The 20,354-nt window shown below is 33.3% G+C and overlaps 1 pseudogene across 1 annotated transcript in view; it reads left to right on the forward strand.

The window, feature by feature from the left end:
* LOC143238217 (metabotropic glutamate receptor 3-like) overlaps positions 1-20,354 on the forward strand; it is a 107,169-nt pseudogene that overhangs the window by 58,246 nt on the left and 28,569 nt on the right. The window contains exon 2 of the transcript XR_013020463.1: positions 19,371-19,587. The product of XR_013020463.1 is annotated as a metabotropic glutamate receptor 3-like (transcript). The remainder of the gene's footprint in view (positions 1-19,370; positions 19,588-20,354) is intronic.

Consider the following 20,354-nt stretch of genomic DNA (forward strand, 5'->3'; position numbering starts at 1 on the left):
AAGTTTTGAGATAAGCCTTTGGTACTAATTCATATACCTTGAGGATAGCTACTTTAACTTTATCATAACTGATGCAATCTTCTAGAGACAGAGAAGCATAAGCTTCTTGCGTTTTACCAGTCAAAACACTCTGTAATAATAATGACCATTTTTAGGTATGCCATTCCATGGTTTGGACAACTTTCTCAAAAAGTTGGAAATATTTGTCAACTTTATTGTTATTAAATTGTGGTAATTTAATATATCAATTCAGTTCAAAGTTGTCATTTTGCTCTGGTCGATCGGAGTTAAGTCTAATTTTCATTTCTTTCAGCCTAATTTCCTTTTCGGCTACAATACGGGCTTATTCGATCTCGAGAAGTTTTCTTTCTATTTCTGCTTCAATACGGGCTTCCTCTTTCTGGGCTTCAATACAAGCTTTTTCAAGCTCGATTTGTTTGATTAAATGTTAATATGTATTAAATTTATGTTATCTGCCAGCAAGATTAATACACACAATTTATTTTTAAAAGAAATATATTTTGATATATAAACACAAAAAATAATTGTTACTAATAATTATTACAAATGATGTTTTATATACAACGGTTTTACAAACTTATAGATAACATAGAAGTCTCATATGAGGTCTAGAACTAAATATCTTATCGCTGATCCAGGTCCACGACGAGCAGATTACTTCTTTGTTGATATTGTCACACACTTCACTGAAGCTAGCTACGATTGATTGACCTCACACCGCCACATCTTCACTTCCTTCCGATGAAGATACTTAATGTCCTCACAGAGATAATAACGTCCGAAGTTATTCACTAAAGTTAAACGGTTTGTAATGTTCGAAACAAATAAATGTTCTTGGTCCAGTTCTGTAGTTTTCCGATTAATAGACGTTAGTCACAATCGCAGCTTCCTAGGGCTATAGTGTACTGACTGCAGCTGTCCAACAATAATGCTACCTTTCTTTGCGCGTTACTTTTATACAAATCACGCGAATTTCTAGAACCTTCACCAATATTCTCGCGCGCGACACTGTCAATTACTAATATTATATACATGCACACATATAGTACAATGTTGATACTTACATAAGAACGTCCTATAGTTTTCTAAAACAGGCGAGACTCACACAATACACAGTCAAGAATATACGTCATAGGCAAAAAAGAAAACTATACAAAAACAAGCGTAAGTGTTATAAATGTGGTACATTTATTACAATATTCTTACAGTTTACATTACCCTCAAAAGAAAAGTTAGATTTCCCCGAAGGTTATATTTTATCCATATCTTTATTGTACTCAACAGCGAAAGGTAGCAGTTTCTTTCAAATCAAAAATATGTTCAAGCTAAATTAATGAAAACAAGTCTATTAAGTAATAAACTGCATGACAACTGTGTTGAAGAAAAACAAAAACGAATGGCTGAAATTAATTACATAATAAGAGCTAATTACTTTAAAAGAACTAATGACCAGAAAAGTCATGGTGACTAGAGCGCTCTGACTGTGAATCCAAGAGTTCGTGGTTCGTGTCCCTTTGCTCCCTCCAATAAAAACAACATCAAAAGAAAAACCTTTCTGCCCTTTTGCATAGTGGGTGCCCTGTTGGAATGAAGGTCAAATTACACAGGCTGACCAGCTAAGGAAAAGGTACGAATTGGTAGTGGGTGACATTGACTACTTGCTTCACCGTAATCCACCAGATAAAATTTAGGAACAGCTATATGTGTATAGAGCGCTTGTGTGAAAGAAACTTCATAGAATTGTAATTATTCCCAAACCGACTATATGAAGAAAAATTGAAACAATGGTAATTACTTTCAAACTAATATGTAAAGTAATTTATTCATTTTGTTTATGAAAAATAAGAATGACATTCAATTCTTCATCGAATGACACTTTTCACTGACAGAAACACTGTAGAACTTCAGATAACTTTATAATAACGTTATGCTACTTTAATTGTAGTAACAAAGAGGAATGTTAAAATTTATGGTGAAATGCTGATTAAAATAAGCTTTCTTCTATTTCGAGTAATAAAATGCATAATTTGATGATCAAAGAGAAAAAAAAACTTCGGTCTGTACAGATGTCGTAAATATTTTTAAAAAAATGTAATAAACAATCGTCAAATAGGGAAAATCTAAACGCTTCTTTTTTATTGTAATTCTTTTACAAAATTTTAGCGTAATGTCTCCACCAGTAAATAAATATCCACATTGATAAAATGTAGAGTCAAAATCAGCATTGTTGATAAAATAATAAACACAAAATTTTAAAATTCATAATTCTAACATGAATTATGTATATGCATCAGTTATTCGAAAATTATTATCTTTAATATTTTATTCCTCAAAATAATTACGTCTTCTTTATATCGCTGTTTCACACCGTAGCTGTGAAAGAAAGCATAATGCACAGGAAATAATCATTTTACGTCAATCATGCTGTTATATATAGAAATATATGTATAGATCTAGAATTTTTAAAGTCCATACAAACTGTTACGTTGGCAAGTCTTCTAATGACATTCTTGTTTTGTTTTGTATTTTTACTGTGACTGACTGGTTTTGTTGGAAGCCCGTTCACTGCTGAACGAGGACATAATCTTATTTGTTCCCATAGACGATCAATGAAAGAACAGTGGTTGCAATACGTCATAACTTTTTGATTTACCTATAAAATCTGGTATAACATATTGCAGAACACTCTCAATGGTAGCTAAAAATCATGTATTTGCATCGACGTTTTTACCATTGACTCCAGTAAAAAGTCATGACAGAATTATTCTGTCATCACCGAAGTGTATATGTCTGTAAACTAAAATTTACAATTGTTATCAGAATTCTGTAACAGTTCTGATCCACAATGATAAAAATCGGTTAGTTAATACTTAATAACAATCACAAACTCTCATCCGTATTCTCTATTCCACCACTGAAAAAAATCATTAAATCAAAAATGGTGTTTGCAATTTGAAACGATGTCAGTTATTGTTACAATGCTCATTACTAGGAGCATTGATAAATAACTAATTGTGTGTCAAGTAATTAATTACGTTATGGTTCGTGCCTCCTGTGACAGCCGAAACTTTCCCTATACATCATATCAAGATATTACATCTTCAGCGCTCATTTCTTGCACTTTTATTTATAACAATTATTAATTCGTTAAAAGCGCATACAAGTTATTACTTATTTAGATTTGGTGGCAAAATGTAATCTACTTGTCACTAACAATATATATGACCCAAGCTTTTAGCTGCATACACTTTTAACATTCCGTGGCTTCAATTAAATGTTTTGCAAAGTGTATTTTTGCTTTAAGCAACAATTTTTACTTTCATAGTATAAGAAATTATTGCTCAGTTTTAATTCTCAAGGTGACTTCACATGTTTTCTTTACTACATGTAAGTGTGTTATATACAACTGATCAATAATTTGCTTTTAAAATGTAATAGGATAAGGAAACTTCACTTCAAAAATAAAGCCCCCTTCAGCAAAACAGCGGTATGTCTGGGGACTTAAAATGTTAGAAACCATTGCGTAGTGTTGTTCTCAAGTACAAACAAACATACTTCAAAATATAACATGTTGTTTTTCTTTCATAATATCATGCTTCTGAATTGCACTTGGAAAATAAATATAATAAGTTTAAAACGTGATATATTACTGCTCATGCGCATTTTTTGTATAGTAGTCTATTTGTATTACGTGTTTCTAATGTCCAATCGGCAAACTTTTACTCTCTGTTCTATACACAAATCTGTACTTTAATAAGATGTTTCAAAATATTTTGCCCACCTATTTAATAAAACAATGGTAGAATTCAACATAGGTGACGTGTCGACTACACTTAAAAAGTATCTTCACAAAACGAAACCTTCGTAATTCTTGAGTAAGTATTGGAAATATATTAATTGAAAGCAAACATTCTATCCTCTCAGTTGCAGATAAACTTTCTTTCCAGCGGAGTTTCTATAGTTCGATAAAAGAGGATAGCAAAAAAATTAATTAACTTTCATTCACTTGAAAACAAGAGTTAGTGCAATAATTAACTCTGAAATTGAACGTGCTAGAACACACAGAACGCCATCTTACGACTTGACCCAAATGTGTCTTTTTAGTACCTTTTAAGCACAATTTTTTCTTTTTCTTGTATTTGAAAGTAACTTTTCTAAATGCTACTATTTTAATCAGAGATTTTATTTGGTATATTCAAATATGAACGAAAATGGTTTAACTATAAACAAATAGTAATTTAAATTTTATTGTTATCGTCCAAGACTTTTAACACATATGTTTTAAACTATGCAGAACAAGTGGTTAGGACATTCGACTCGTAATGTGAGGGACACGAGTTCGAATACCTGTCTCCCGAAACATGATCGCTCTTTTAAGTGTGTGGGCGTTATAAGGTAATGGTCAACCTCACTATTCGTTGGTAAATAAATAGCTCAAGAATGGACAGTGGGTTCTTTCTTTCTAGATTTTCACTGCTAAATTAGAAATGGCTGGTAGAAATAACCCTAGCGAAGCTGTGCACGAGATTCGAAATAAAACAAACTAAACTGTGTGTACGTATACATCTGTAACTACTTAACAAAGTTTTGTTTCTGTAGAAACATTTAAAACCTTTAAAGTAGAGAATGAATAAAATTGTAGAGTTTGGAATAGGGAAAATCTAACTCAGTTGAATATGTTTAATTACCGTCTTGTTATTTGAAATATTTACTAAGTACTTTCTGAAAGCTACAGTAGAAAAAAAGTATAAATGCACCAGACAAAAGTATATATCTATTTCCCATTGTAAAACGAAAACTAACATTTATCATATGCAGAAAGTTTGCATGCGTGCGAAAGACATCATGTGGTACTTCGTTAAATATCGACCACGTGTGATATCATCATTATGACCACGAAAAGTTTGGAACTGCATTGTTAGGGATAACTCACGTATCTTGGACTTTTAATACACTAAGTTATGAATTAACATAGAAATTGGTTCAAAAAGAAAATACATAGTAATAATATGAAGATAGAGAATTTTTTACTATCTTACAATAAGAAATATTTTATAGTTGAGTTGTTTTGAATTAAGCACAAAGCTACACAATGGGCTATCTGTGCTCTGCCAACCACGGGTATCGAAACCCGGTTTTTATAGTTGAGAAAGAATGAAATAAATTATCGTTTTCACACCAAGCTATTTCTAGATATCAAGGTTTTTACAAACTGGGGTATACAAGAATTTTATGAAAAAAAAATTTTTACAGTGGTCGTGTTCTTATTTTTCACTTGCTTACAATTAACTATAAACACAGTTGTCTATTTATCTATACTCTTATAAGCTTTCACAGTTTTATTTGACAAGTCTTAATGGTTAAACTTGGTTTTGATTCAGTAACCAAGTAGTTTCCGAACTCTCAATAGTAGTACATTAAAGAAGTGAGAGCCAGCCTTACTATTCGATTCAAAGATTCGGCAAATGCTTTCATGGTAGCGATCGCTGAAAGCTGAAGATCTTTTTTCGAGTAAGTACGAGGGATGTTCAAAAAATACGCGGACTGACGTCATAAAACAAAATGTACTTTATTTAGAAGTTACAGGTCTGGGACCCCTTCAAAGTACTCTCCTCCCCAACGCAGACACTTATCCCAACGGTGTTTCCACTTGTTGAAACAGTCCTGGTACGCTTCTTTTGTAATGTCCTCCAGCTCCTTCGTCGCATTTGCCTTAATCTCGGGAATCGTCTCAAATCTTCTTCCTTTCAAGGGTCTTTTGAGTTTGGGGAACAAGAAAAATTGCAAGGAGCAAGGTCAGGTGAGTAGGGGGTGTGGGGAAGAACAGTGATTTTGGCCCAAAACGCACGAGTTCTGAGGCACAAATTTTGCAGCAACGCGATGCATCTTCAATTTTTCGGTCAAAATCTCGTAACAAGATCCAACTGATATCACACACTCTTCCGCAAGCTCCCTGACAGTCAGACGTCGATTTGCCCGCACCAGGGTGTTGATTTTGTCGACGTGTGGGTCGTCAGTTAACGTGGAAGGACGTCCAGGAAGCTCATCATCTTCAATGGACTGTCGACCATCCTTAAAACGTTCATACCACTTGAAACATGCCGTACGCTTCATAGCAACATCACCGTAAGCCGTGTTAAGCATAGCAAAAGTTTCAGTCGCAGATTCTTCAAGTTTAACACAAAATTTCACAGCAAATTGTTGCTCCTTCAGGTCATTCATTCTGAAATCCGCCAAACGAAAAAATCGCACTTCACTTAAAACCGCGTAGCTAATACACAAATGAAGATATCTGCAATCGAAAAATGGCGTCGTAATAAGCTGATCTGTGCAAACCTAGCGACACCAAGCGGATTCCCCTGGAACCAACTGGAGTTGCGCAATTCAAACAGTCCGCGTATTTTTTGAACAAACCTCGTAGTTTAAAGTTAGGGACAGCGATGCCTGAATACTACGGGTTTTCTGACGTAAGCACATAAGCTGTCGTCCAAGGTGAACCTACTGCTACGATAGTATTTTGATACTTTTTTCCAACCTCAGGCCTTCTTTGGACTCATCTAAAATGTTTTTTACCAAATAAATGTAAAGGTTTCACTCATATCTCTAAGCTAATTGTGAAACATTTTAAAAGTGAAGAAACTTTGCATTTGTTATTTAAATCATTCGTTGTAATTCGAAAAAAAAAATATTTTTTTTAAATTTAATTCTCCATCGATTGGTTGTTGGGAATTAAACACAGAGCTACACAATGGACTATCTGTGCTCTGCTCAGTAGGGGTATGGAACCCGGTTTCTAGCAGTGTAAGTCTGCAAGCATATCCCTGTCCCGCTGAAGGTCTCATTCTCCAAACTGGAAAATGTTAAATAATTATAAACTTCACAAGTGCTAAAATATATATTTGTTAAAATACAAACACAATCATGTTAAACAATTTTAAAATATAATCATTGATACATACACAGTTCATCAAGGTCTTTTCCCAAGACCCCGGCATGGCCAGGTGATCAAGGCATTCGACTCGTAATCTGAGGGTTGCAGGTTCGAATCCTCGTCGCACCAAACATGCTCGCGCTTTCAGCAGTGGAAGTGTTATAATATGCGGTCAATCTCACTATTCGTTGGTAAAAGAGTAGCCCAAGAGATAGCAGTGAATTGTGATGTCTTACACTGCTAAATTAGGGAAGCTAGCGCAGATAGCCCTCGTTTAGCTTTGTGCAAAATTTAAAACAAACCAAATCCATCTTTTCCCAAACACTTTGCATTTATAGTTAAACCAGTAGAATTAGCATTTCATATCCAGCATAATATATAGGGTTCTTGTTCTTAGACGCTCTCGATTCTACTACTGATCTTTAACATGAATTTACAGCTGTTATTATTCGCCTTACAGTCCCTTATTTACTGCTCTTTCAGTGAGAAAGGGTGTATGGTTTCAGTTTTAGTAATTGAATATATTTAATAATTCTTAAAGATAAAAACTTAAAGTTCCATATGGAAGGAAATACATTTCCTCCTATATTACAACCGGTGTTCGATTACGTGTGGTTGGCATGGTACATATAGCTAATTGTGTAGTTTTGCATTAAGAAAACGTCAACAAAAAACCTATATCATACAGTTTTCGGTTCTGTGTTATAAGCCGGTTTGGAAGATTTATTAAAACGAGAATTAACTCTGTTCGGGTCATTTCAGCTTGGACTTGCAATAAAACACTGAAATAGAAACAAATTACACGAGACAGATAAACAGATGATGTACTTAGTTTGAGTGATTATTATTGGTTGCTAAAAATATATTTTACTGATATTAGCTACCCTCAGATGTGTGGGTTTCTGAAGAAACACTTTATAATTAAGTAATAAATTAGGAAATAAAGAACAACTATTAAAATAACGAATTTCACAATGATTTAAAAATTTATTTGTTAGGTTTTTGATTTTTATCAGGAAACACATCTCCTAACATACTCAACTTCAGAAATAGCAATTTAGAAGAAAAACATTATTCCAAAAGATTGGTAAAAAATTCATGTAACAAATCCCATTTCAGTGCTATACAAAGAATCGTTCATAGAATAACGATTATTTTATTGCTCCGTAGCTTATTAAAAACAGCTCAGATAATAATGATTTTCAAGTATTCAAATTTAGAAGAGCTCTATGTTAAAAGGAGGGGCTTTATATACAGTTCATTGTAGTTGTTGGTAACACTGTTTTATCAATGATATTCTAGTCTAAAACGTTTTCTTAAAAACATGGAAGATTGTCTTAATTTACTTTATTAAAATCTTGTAATGTTTTAGCTGTTTAAGAAAATAACATTACAATTATTACCACCAATAATACGATTTAGTATTTATATGAAAAAAAAGAAAGTGCATAATATATTCTAAGTCGCAAACAAACACATGGTGTTTAAAACTTTAAATAGGAAATATTGCAATATAATGAGTGCATTTCCTGAACACTAGCCCTGTTAATTTCACATAGTGTCAAAATATGTTTTGTTGGATGATGAATAAGGTTGTACTCTGCAACAGAAAATATATATATCAGGAAATGTTTGCAGTTATCTCAAGTAAATAACTGAATAATTCAGTTTCAGTTACAAGTTGTTCCTGTTTTTTATTTAATTTGTTCATCCATATTTTTTGATGAACACTATATAATGTTGAACTCGTTTGTTTGTTTTGCATGCAATAAACATAAAATAACTGTAATATTTTGCTGCAGCGATATAAAGTTTTGTTATCATGGACAGTTTAACTCACTCGGGTATTTTTTTTTTCTCTACTGTGCAGTTTTTAATCTGGTCGGTTTGTTTGTTTTTTCAAGTTCGCGCAAAACTACACGAGAGCTATCTGCGCTAGCCCTCCCTAATTTTACAGTGTAAGACTAGAGGGAACGCAGCTAGTCATCACCACCCACCGCCAACTCTTGGATTACTCTTTTACCAACGAATAATGGGGTTGACCGTCACATTATAACGCCATCATGGCTGAAATAGTGACATGTTTGGTGTGACGAGGATTCGAACTCGCAACTCTCAGATTACGAATCGAATGTCTTAACCATTTGGCTTATATAGTCGGTTCATGTTAGTCTACCGCCTAAAACAATAGTATAGCTACTGTCATTACATACTACGCATTAGGCCCGGCATGGCTAAATTAGAAACGGCTAGCGCAGATAGCCCTCAAGTAGCTTTGCGTGAAATTCAAAAACAAAACAAAAAAAACATACTACGCATTAAAAATTAAACTACAGTATGGCTCATTATTGTCTTTGTTTCTAAAATTGAGTGTTAGACTATTTTATAACAAAAATGGTTTGAAATGCTATAGTTTTATGTGCATGTAATACAGTCAGTAACCTGAAGTTTCTACTAATGGTTGAATTTATAGTCATGTAAGTTTAACATACAGTTTCGGTTAAATGCATTGACTGTGTATGAGAACTCATGGCATGAATCTATTGACTGGATGGTGTGCAGTTAATCTTCGTTGACCGTGTTGCACCTTACCATCTTGATGAAGAGAAACCCACTTGAAATAAAAATGCATCTCAGAATGGCTGGTATGGGTCTAGCTAGGAAGGTCGAAACGTTGTTCTCTCCTTATCAATAAAAGTGTTAATATCCATATCAGCCGTTCTGAGATACATGTTCTTACCATGTAATTATTGACACGAAACAAAAAAAATACATTGTCACAATTAAGATAAAAAATTGTCTTTTTTAAAAAATGTGTGAATACTTGAACTAACTTTGATCTTTAGTTACGAGAGCCAACAGAGTGTTGAATACGTTACACTAGAATATTGTGAATCTGCAAATGCATGACAACCACAGGTATGGTGGAACAAGATGCAACATGACAATATCTTAATGATGTTGAGAAATTCATAGATAATATGACACCAACAAAAACCGATCGCTTTTGAAAAACGTATGTGGTAATTTTTTCAATGCAAAACCTTCTTATATTCTGGTAATACAGATGTGTTAGAATGAGATATTTGGAGCATACGAGACATATGGCATCAAAAATAAAATAATATTGATCACCTCTGACACCGAGAAAGAGACCTATGTAAAATTATGTCCCAGCCGCGTTAGCCAAAGCGCGGTGTCTTGGAATAGTATGCAATCCACGAACACAATGGTCAGTAGCAAAGACCGAACACGTGTTCCAAGCAACAGTACGGAACATAATGATGATTTCAGTCTCAAAACAGAGACATCAGTTTACGGGTTCACCAAGATAAGGCTTAGTAAAGCCTCTCTTTCGAACGTCGCATACCTTAAACAGCTAGAGAGTTTTATATTTCCGTATAAACAAAATTATGAATTTCTATGCTAGGATATCGTTGTTCTGAAACACTAGATGGTGGAAACATGTATTGACAACTTTCGGACGAATCCTTTTGTAACAGAAACTATGCTGCAAAACTACTATTTTGACTTTTCAGTTACTAAGACATGATTTTCTACTTGATTTGCTAAGGCACATGAGTGTCTGAATACACTTTATGTAGTTGATGTAGTACAACAGAATCAGGCCTTGTTTAACTTTTTTCTTTATATCCCATATTCAAAAAGGCTGGTAACTAATTTTTTCTCAGTTGTCAACACACACATTCTGTCAAATATGCTGTGCGAGACTAATAGGAAATTAAAAAACAATACAAAATGTAACATATGTTTCTCATTATGTTCTGCAATAGCACGTAAAGAAGTTTAAAACTTTACTTAGATTTATCAAGAATTATAAAACACTTTGTCGAATATGGACATCGGATATTGACTGAAAACAGCAGAAAAGATTGTTTTGTTTGAATTTTTGCGCAAAGCTACACGAAGGCTACCTGCACTAGCAGTGGAACACTAGAGGGAAGGGAGCTAGTCATCACCACCCACCGCTAACTCTTGGGCTACTCTTTTACCCTCAAATAGTTGGATTGACCGTAACATTATAACGCCACCACGGCTAAAACGGTGAGCATGTTTGGTGAGATGAGGATTCGAACCCGCAGCCCTCAGTTTACGAGTCGAGTGCCTAACCACCTGGTCATGCCGGTCCCAGGCAGAAAAGTACTTCAATCATTAAAAAGCTAAAAATAAATTTTCAAAAACTATTTACATCATTTTCAGTTGTTTTAGTAAAACCGAAACAAAGAATTGTACTTAATGAAACCTCTAGTCAGTTTAGCCCCAGCACTATAATGTCAAGGTCTTTGTCTTGCTTCTATCATCTTTGGCTTAAAACTTGTATATAACGTGTATATGTGTAAAATAAATTATCACTACAATTATTTATTGATTTGTCTGACACAATATTCGTATCACGTTATTATAAATAGGTTATTTGTTTAGTTTTTGTAACAAATTTTGGTGCAGTTCTAAAGAATAGGCTAATACGTTACGTGCTTTGGAAAATTAATATCGAAACTGACTTCGAATTTATTATTTGCCCTTATACAGTCAAAGCAGTGTAGTTTATTGACTGAGTATTGTGTTTTTGTCCATGTTTCAGGTATTCAAGTTTATCAATGATTAAAGGAATCGTAAGTTACTTGATTCATGATGTATATAAATAAAATTATACGTCTACCTATCAAATGATATGTGATATCTTGGATATTTGAACATCAATGTAATATATATGTATAATGTATCTACGTGCCTTTACGTACACGTTATTGAATATATTTTTCAGACAAACAAGATTATTTAGTCCTAACTCTAACTACTGAAAATTCGATGGTACTCATGTTCTATTGGTTGTAATAAGTAATGTATATTATTAATAAAACTGAACCATCAACTGTTTTCCTTCAATAAACTGTGCTCCAAGAAAAACGATACATTTTGAAGTAATATATATTTAAAGCAATTCTATTTTGATTTATTTGTTGACTTAACTCTGCTTTACGCAATACGAAATTGAATTGACTTGTCTTGATGATGGTCTTTTGCTTAGTCGATTAGAGTGTAGGTCTATTGTCACAGCAAGACAACTTTGGTAAGATCTACGTCTCACGAGATGAAATATAAAGCAATTCCTAAAATTCAGTTGCATAGAGTGTTGCGTTCAAATAAGTGTTTACTTCAACAAACAGTTCCCCCCCCCTCTAAATTGAGTTCTCAGTGACAGAAACAACTTATCCACATCTCCCTAAGTATCAATCAATATCAAATAAAGTTTATTTGAAGTTAAGCACAAAGCTATGCAATGGACTTCCTGTACTCTGCCCACAGTGGGTATCGAAACCCGGTTTCTCGCGTTGGAAGTCCGTAGACATACGGTTTTGCCACTGGTGGAGGTATGAGATATCAAACTTACAAAAATAACTCGTTATTTTTTTATTGTGATTACGAGGTCTGTATAACTGGTAGTAACATTTTAGCCTGTGTGAGTTTGTTATTTATAAGCTTTGTTTAACAAAAATCATGCTAAAATCAAAAATATTTGTTTTCTATGTTACATTTTTTAAACATAATGTGCTAAAGCTGACTAAAATGTGTGTTTGAATGTAACTTCATTTGGTGAATTCCGTCTAGTAGCATATGCTCCTAAATGTATCAGTATATATGATAAGAAATTATAAAATATTGAAATGAAAAACAATATCGTTTTTAAAAGAGCTTCAAATAACACCCACAGATAGCTAAGTATACATTCGAATGTACTGGCAATATTTCACTAACATTCATTATTTAGGTTTCATATGGTATTATGTTAAACAGATTGAATTATTGATTAGATTTACCGTGAATTTGATTATATTCTTGCATTTGCCTTAACAACAGACGTTGCTATAAATCCCATTTGTTTGTTTTTTAGAAGTTTGTTATTTCAGTGTACGATATTTTTATCCTGAATGGCACCTCATACGTAAGCTAAGCGGACACAGACATCTTTAATTTAAAACTACTGACCAGAAAGAGGTCAACCTGTCTGCATCACCCGCTGTCCAGGTTATTTTGGAGATGCAGAGTATTAGCAGAAGAGCTGTAATAACTAACCGTGCAGAGTGTACTTAGCGGCATGTCAAAGCTCGAACATTAGGCCTTCTCATATGCAGCTCACAATTTTAGTCACTGTCCATTGTTTCATTGATACTGTATACAAACATAAAATAAACACGTGACCTCCACCTTCCTATTTAATGCGCTTTTATTTATATTTGACTCGTATCATTACTGCGCTGTTCCCATGTATTTATATTAATGTCGTGTCATTCCCAAGTAGTTACAAAGAAACGTAAACTTAAATTTCTGTAGTTTATATCCCCAGAAACGACGAGTTCTTGAGTATAGATTCTATAATCTATTACAAAATCCAATTTAGTTTTCTTCCCTCACTTCTCATAATTCACAATAGGAAGAAAAGAATAGTAAGAAAAAAACATAACGTATGATATAGATCGAGCTAGTCAATGTGGTCAATGTGAACATTTCCTTGTTGTAACTAAATGTGTTTGATTCGAGATATTATTTCTACAAAAATATCACAACTGCCTTCCGAAAACAAATGTAAACAAAACTCGCATTCACTCTCTCTCTCTCTCCGGATTTACAACGCTAAAATCATGGGTTCGATTCCCCTCGGTGGGGTGAGCAGATAGCCCGATGTAACTTTGCTATAAGAAAAAACACACACACAAACACACTCTCTCACTGCTAAATTAGGAACGGCTAGCGCAGGTATCCTCCAAGCATATTTGTGCTAAATTCAAATCAAACCACATTAATTAAAAATGTGTTAACCTTTCCCATGCGCATTCCAGGAACTTGGTTTAAGCAGTTTGGCCCTCCCTGTTATGTTTTAATTTTCGTTTTTATTTTTTGTTGCTTGTTTGTTTGCATATTGTAAAACATAAATACTGCTCAATTGGTTACTTGTGCTCTTCTCACTATGGGTACTTAAACCCAATGTTTAATGTTATAAGCCCACTGAATTATTACTGAATCACAAAGGAAAAGGGGCTATATTTTCTATTAGAAATTATATAAAAAACAAAATGTTAATCTCGTGAATTTACGGAAAAGAATGAAACGCGGAGAGAACAATTAAAAGGGAAATACCACGTCTGTCAGTTTTAATTAATAAAAAATATCTAATTTAAATTTTGTTTGTTGAGACTTTGCTCCAAATCTCCCGTTTTTAAAAATCAAGTAACACAGGCGTTTCTTTTCATCTAAGACTTAAAAATATAGTCTACAGCACTTTCATTAGTTTATTTCTCTTTAATTAAAAACTCTAGCTGTGAAACAAGTAAATATATGGTTATTAAATATCCTTTTTATGCAGTGATGGGTTCAAAGCAACCATACAAGGGTGAATAACTATGCTTCGGTCTCTTCCCCTCCTCCATCATTTAATATTCTGTGTTATGGTATGATAATTGTTATGGACTATATTACTCTGTAATATAAATCCACTGCATGAAGTTTGTGCACAATACACTGAGATCATTGTTGCTCTTTCTTTTCTTTACATACTTACAAAGATACAGAAGTTGGTGAGAGATATCTGCGAATATCACAGCATAAATTCTTGTTTGTGCTTTCATCTTGAGGATAAAATAATATGTTGGCTTTGATTTGTGGCTCGATTTTTTGTCTTGATAGACTCTCAAATTATTGTGGTCTACTGAGCCCTAAAGATGATATTTTTCGGTGATGTAGTAATGCCACTACATAAACCTGATAGTATGCGGAATTCACTTAGAATAATTGTTTGTCGATCCTCGTAGATATTTAACTTAGTACTGTATTTATAACATGCAACCGCAATAAAAAAATAAAAAAATAAAAAACTGCCGTGGGATGACTTGTAACATTTTTTTTAATGTTACATCAGGGATATCATATTAATAAATTTCACGGACTTTTGCACAGAGTTACGTAAACATGAGTTTTGGCCATTTTGATGAAATACTTCTGTTTGTCACGTGCTAAGCCTATAGGCATCTTTGAAAATTGATCTTCCATTTGACTTTCAGGTTTGGGATTAATTTGTGAACGTGACCTATGTGTCACTTTTCTGGAACTAAATGTTTGTGTATTAAACTGTTTACAGAGTTTTCTACTTTAGCTACGATAGTTTCTAACGTTATTGGGTAATTTCTTGTAGCATGCTGTTTAATTTTCTTCAAAATTTATTATGTGAGTTTGGTAGTAGGCCGTATTTTCCACACTAGAATCACGCTATCCTTGCTTTATCACCAAAGATATTCCAGTCATTCCCCTTTCTAGTAACAATAAAACTTCGTCCCTTACCTACCTTTATAATCACGAAATAAGAGAACTTCACGCCAGAACATTATATATATATTAACCATGACAGGATTTTAGTTTGAAGAGAGTCGACAGAATTCCAAAATGGGGTTCCCACCTGGAGTGTTCCGGAATATTTTATTCCCATTAGCCCCACTTGCGAAAGAGTCTTTAAAATTCTAAAGGTGTTAATCATGATTATTGTAGTGTTTAGTTTGTTTGTTTGTTTTTATTTTCGGTTGCATGAGAGTCTAGTAGGGTAAGCAAAGTGTAGGCAAAAGCAATATTCAGTGAGCAGACTTCTATAATCTAAGTTTTAGTTGATATCTACACTTGCAAACCGTTTTACTTCAAATGACTTACAACAAGTAGTTAGAGCTTTTAATTTGTGAAGTTATGGTCAGGGACACAGTGATTGGTTATGTAATTTACCAATGGTCGTAAATAATTCTTTGTACAATAGTCCTTTTCTGTTAAATGCGAAAATATCTCTGACGTTTTCTTAAATAGTATTTTATGGATAAGAATTGTATAATCACCTATGGAACTAGTAGCAGTATGAAATTTAAAATCAGTTTCTCATCTTTATGTCACCAGCATTATGATTAATGAAGCCATTCTAGTGGTTGCCTCTTTACTGTGAATCTCCGTTCTACTATCTCTTCTGGATGATACTTTGAATTTGTTTTAAATTGTATAACTTTAGCTGCATCCAGTCACTTATTCATTGAGTTAATGGAGTAAACCCACACTTCTTTATTACTTGGACTTTTCTTCAACTTTATCGTATGTCTCATTAAAACAAATTATCAAACGAATTCTTGTGCTTCCATTTAACTGTGTTATTGTTGATTATTTTAGTTGCAGTTTCTGGATAGTTAATTCGCTTTGTAGTAGTAATGTTTCCAAAAACTCCTGGACAAAACTGCTGGTGGAGGAATTTTATATTTTTTTTTTTATCTTCACTTAAGCTTCCTGCTTGAATACTAGGTTCCTTTTTGTAATTATTTATAAACCGTTTTAGCTACATCTAGACAATCAATAATGTATTCCTAACACCTAAGATTGATTTCTAGAATATGAAATAACCACAGGCTACAATGTCTCCTGCAGTGGTTTCAAATTACTGTTTGCCATTGAAAACAAAACAGAGAACTATCATTTGAGGTGGGTTTTTTTTGCGAACCTATAATTTAGTTATTTTATATTACCAAATATCAACAATCCATTACTAATTGCCAATATTTACATGACAAACCTATTATAACGATAGCAGCAAAGTAAGATGAGTTAAATATTAAATGTGTTTATTAAATATATACATTATACAACCGCTCCTCACCAAAGATCGAAGTTCAAAAATCACAGATCTATTTAATCTCTTCTTCGCTTATCCTCGCATTGTAAGATGGCTTAAAAGTTATCTTATGTGTAAGAATGGAGTATTGAGTTTTTATATTGAAACAGCTTTAATACACAAATCAATAAACCACGTGACAAGTACAGCCGATGTAAGGTCGTGGTGGAAAGGTACGTACAAAAACTGCATTTTGACACTTTTTAACGTTTCACAGATAGGGTGATGTCACCAAAAACTTATTCGTACATTTAGACCATAATGATATATTCAAACCGAAGATTTCGCATTCTCAAGACGGGAATATCCGTTTTACGCAATAGTTTTAAAAAACAAAATAAAATTGATCAACTTAAGAAACAAGGTCCGTCCAAAAAAAGACGTGCAATAAGTCGTGACCCAACCATGGTAAGTAATGTGTAGTACGAATCCATAGATATAAAGATCAGCTTACAGTATGGAACATAGTCAAAAAGAAACTTTGTCTGAAAACGAGATAATTTGGGTGTAGACTCACCAAAATAAGGTTTTTAGTCACATTTCCTATTTAAAATATTGCATGCTTCAAACAGTTGATAGATGAAACTGTTTTCTTTATTTCATATGAAAACATACCGATAAAATCAACTACGAATTCCTGTAGTGAACTCTGGAAAATCATTTTACGTAGACATTAAAAGAATTATAAAAAGCAGGAAGGGAGGAATAGTGTGATTTGAATATAAGAAACCTTACAGTGGAACCTTTTGCAAAGAAAACTACGCCGTAAGGCTATTCTTTGTAATGCACGGTCGACAGAGAAAGCATGACTGGACATAGATATTGATCTGAACTATAACGACATGGTATACTTCCAAATCATTTAACATAACATTCTCAACCTCTGTATAAGGTGTAAGCAGTTATTTACACGGTACTAAGAAATCACGCAGAATCAGAAAATGGATAAATTTGAATATAATATACTTGATATCCCAAGTTTCTTTTTAGGCGAGCTAAACCACCAGGGGCTTGCGTTTTACTCTACCTTGTAGTGTCCGTGTATCAAGTCAGCTGCTAATTTAGTTGTTTTTCTGGGATCGTGCATTACTCAGAATTAGGAAGTGATTGGATAGACATTTTTGAATTAATATTAAAGGAGCTGTTTGGAAAAGAAAATTTTACGACATTTACTGTTTGAGCTTATTAAATATATGAATTTATGCATAATATATCTATATATCATTAATCACTTTTTAAATTCTACAGTATAGTTTTTGAAGCATCTCATCACAATTATTACTCAAAATGAAAAATCTAGTAATAAGCTTAAAGCTTCATTTTAAACGTTACGTTTTCACTTACATCGTGTACTAAATATACTTCTGTTTTAAGAATAAGTAAAACCAAAATTAATAGTAACAAATATTTTCGTTTCTTGCTTTTAAGTTAATGTTTTGTTGTACCCCACATAATGCATAATTCTTCTCGTGGTTCATGGCATGCGCATGTTTTACTGACCTCACAAAAGTACAAATTGCAACGTTAAGTGTCTCTTATGTAACATTACTTTAGTGTCTACTGACTGACTGACTGACAGCGTACTACTGGTTAAAACAAGTGAACCTTCCAGCCACCTTTTGCTCACTTTCGGAGAAATAACATTAATAAAATATTTCAAGCGCTTCTGTGGCACCTCTATTGTTGAATAAATGTAAACTGATTTTTTTCTAATTCATTCGAACAGCTTAGCTATTGTGTATCGCAGTTTTTCTTAATCTTCCAGTAATTTGAAGTTTGGACGATGAATGGTAAACATATAGAAAAAATAAAATGATAATTTAGTTTTAAAATTGATTATATATAAGTTTAGACAAAATAAATTAGAAGCAATTTTTGTGATCTACTACTTGTTCATCACTCTCAACGTTTGGATATTACAAATAGAATTTATATACAAATAGCAGTTGACGTATAAACTTTAAACGTAATTGATGTGTTCACATGGAATAGCATGTAATATCAATAATTTTAAACAGCAAGCAAATACACGCACAATTAAGTCCTTTCTTCTTCTGTAGCTGACAAAAATAAGAGGATACAGAAATGCGTGTTTCTGAATAAAATTCACATTGAAGCCTAAATACTTCACATCTTATACATTTCAGACTATGTACTCAATGATAAGTTTCTAGACATTACTTGGATATTTTATCACAGCATGTTGTTAATATGTTATATAATGTTGCGGATAATTGAATGAAATATAAGTTATAGATGAATCTCAATAGTACATATGGTGAATATTTAATAATAGATATCGGCTGTTGTAGTGGACACTAATTAGCATATATTGTATGATTTAACAAACATTTAATAGTAACGCACTGAATGCTGTAGTGGACACTTATCAATACACATTAGATGTTGTAGAAAACACATAATGGCACATATTGGATGCTGTTATGGACACTTATTAGCACATATTGAATATATTATTATGATTATTATTCATAAGCAGCCAAACGATTCGTTTATGGCTATTTTCTCAACCATCAATCCAACGGTAGGTCAGAGGTAAGCTTGAAGGCTTATATCCTTAAATTCCAAATTTAGATTTATCGTAATGGGCACGGTATAGATGTCCCATTGTGTTACTTTGCGTTTAACAAAATAGAAACAAAATAAATTCATAGATTATTTTAGCAAATGTATTCTATATTTTTACAGATTCCACAGATAAGTTACGCCTCTACTAGTACTGAACTCAGCGATAAAGCAAGATTTGGCTATTTTTCACGAGTTGTTCCACCTGATAACTTCCAGGCTCAGGCTATGGTTGACGTCATACTCAAGCTGGGTTGGAATTATGTGTCTACAGTTGCTGTTGATGGTGACTACGGAGAAAAAGGCATAGAGTATTTCAAGATGTTAGCTCAAAAAGCAGGTAATGTTTAAAACTGACATAAAATGTTTTTATAGTCCCAGAAAGAGAGAGCAATTCTTTTTCTAAAAAAATAATGTTTGTTTGTTTTTGAATTTCGCGCAAAGCTACACGAGGGCAATCTGCGCTAGCCGTCCCTAATTTAGCAATGTAATACTAGAGAGAAGGCAACTAGTCATCACACAACCCACCGCCAACTCTTGGGCTACTCTCTTACCAACGAGTAGTGGAATTGAGCGAACTTTATAACGCCCCCACAACTGAAAGAACGAGCATATTTGAAGTGACGGGGATTCGAAACTGTTACTTTCAGATTATGAGTCGAACGCTCTAACCACCTGACCATGCCAGGCCCAGAAGGAATGAACTGAGAGGCAGTATATAAAATAATATTGTTTTAAATACCATCTTATTTTCGATCACAAAAAATGGACGAAGTGAAAGACAATATATTATAAAGTGGTTTTCAATTAAGACGATAGTGCATAAACTATAGATCTCGGATCAAACAGAATGATTGAAATGGACGATAGTATATATTATAATTTAATTCTAAATCGGGAAGGAAGAACAAAAGTTATAGAATATTATCTGATCTTAGATCAGGGGAAATGGACAGTCGGGAGACAGTAACTATTACGATATGTAACTGAAATCAATTATAACAAAGCTATAACTAGGTAGCGTCTTCTTCCAAAAAGGTACAAAGGCACAAAAGAATAAAAAATTAATATTAAAATGCTTTCTTTGTAAAACGCTGTTTTTTCTTT

Source organism: Tachypleus tridentatus, chromosome 13, assembly GCF_004210375.1.
Source record: "Tachypleus tridentatus isolate NWPU-2018 chromosome 13, ASM421037v1, whole genome shotgun sequence".
In the NCBI taxonomy this organism is placed as follows: domain Eukaryota; kingdom Metazoa; phylum Arthropoda; class Merostomata; order Xiphosura; family Limulidae; genus Tachypleus; species Tachypleus tridentatus.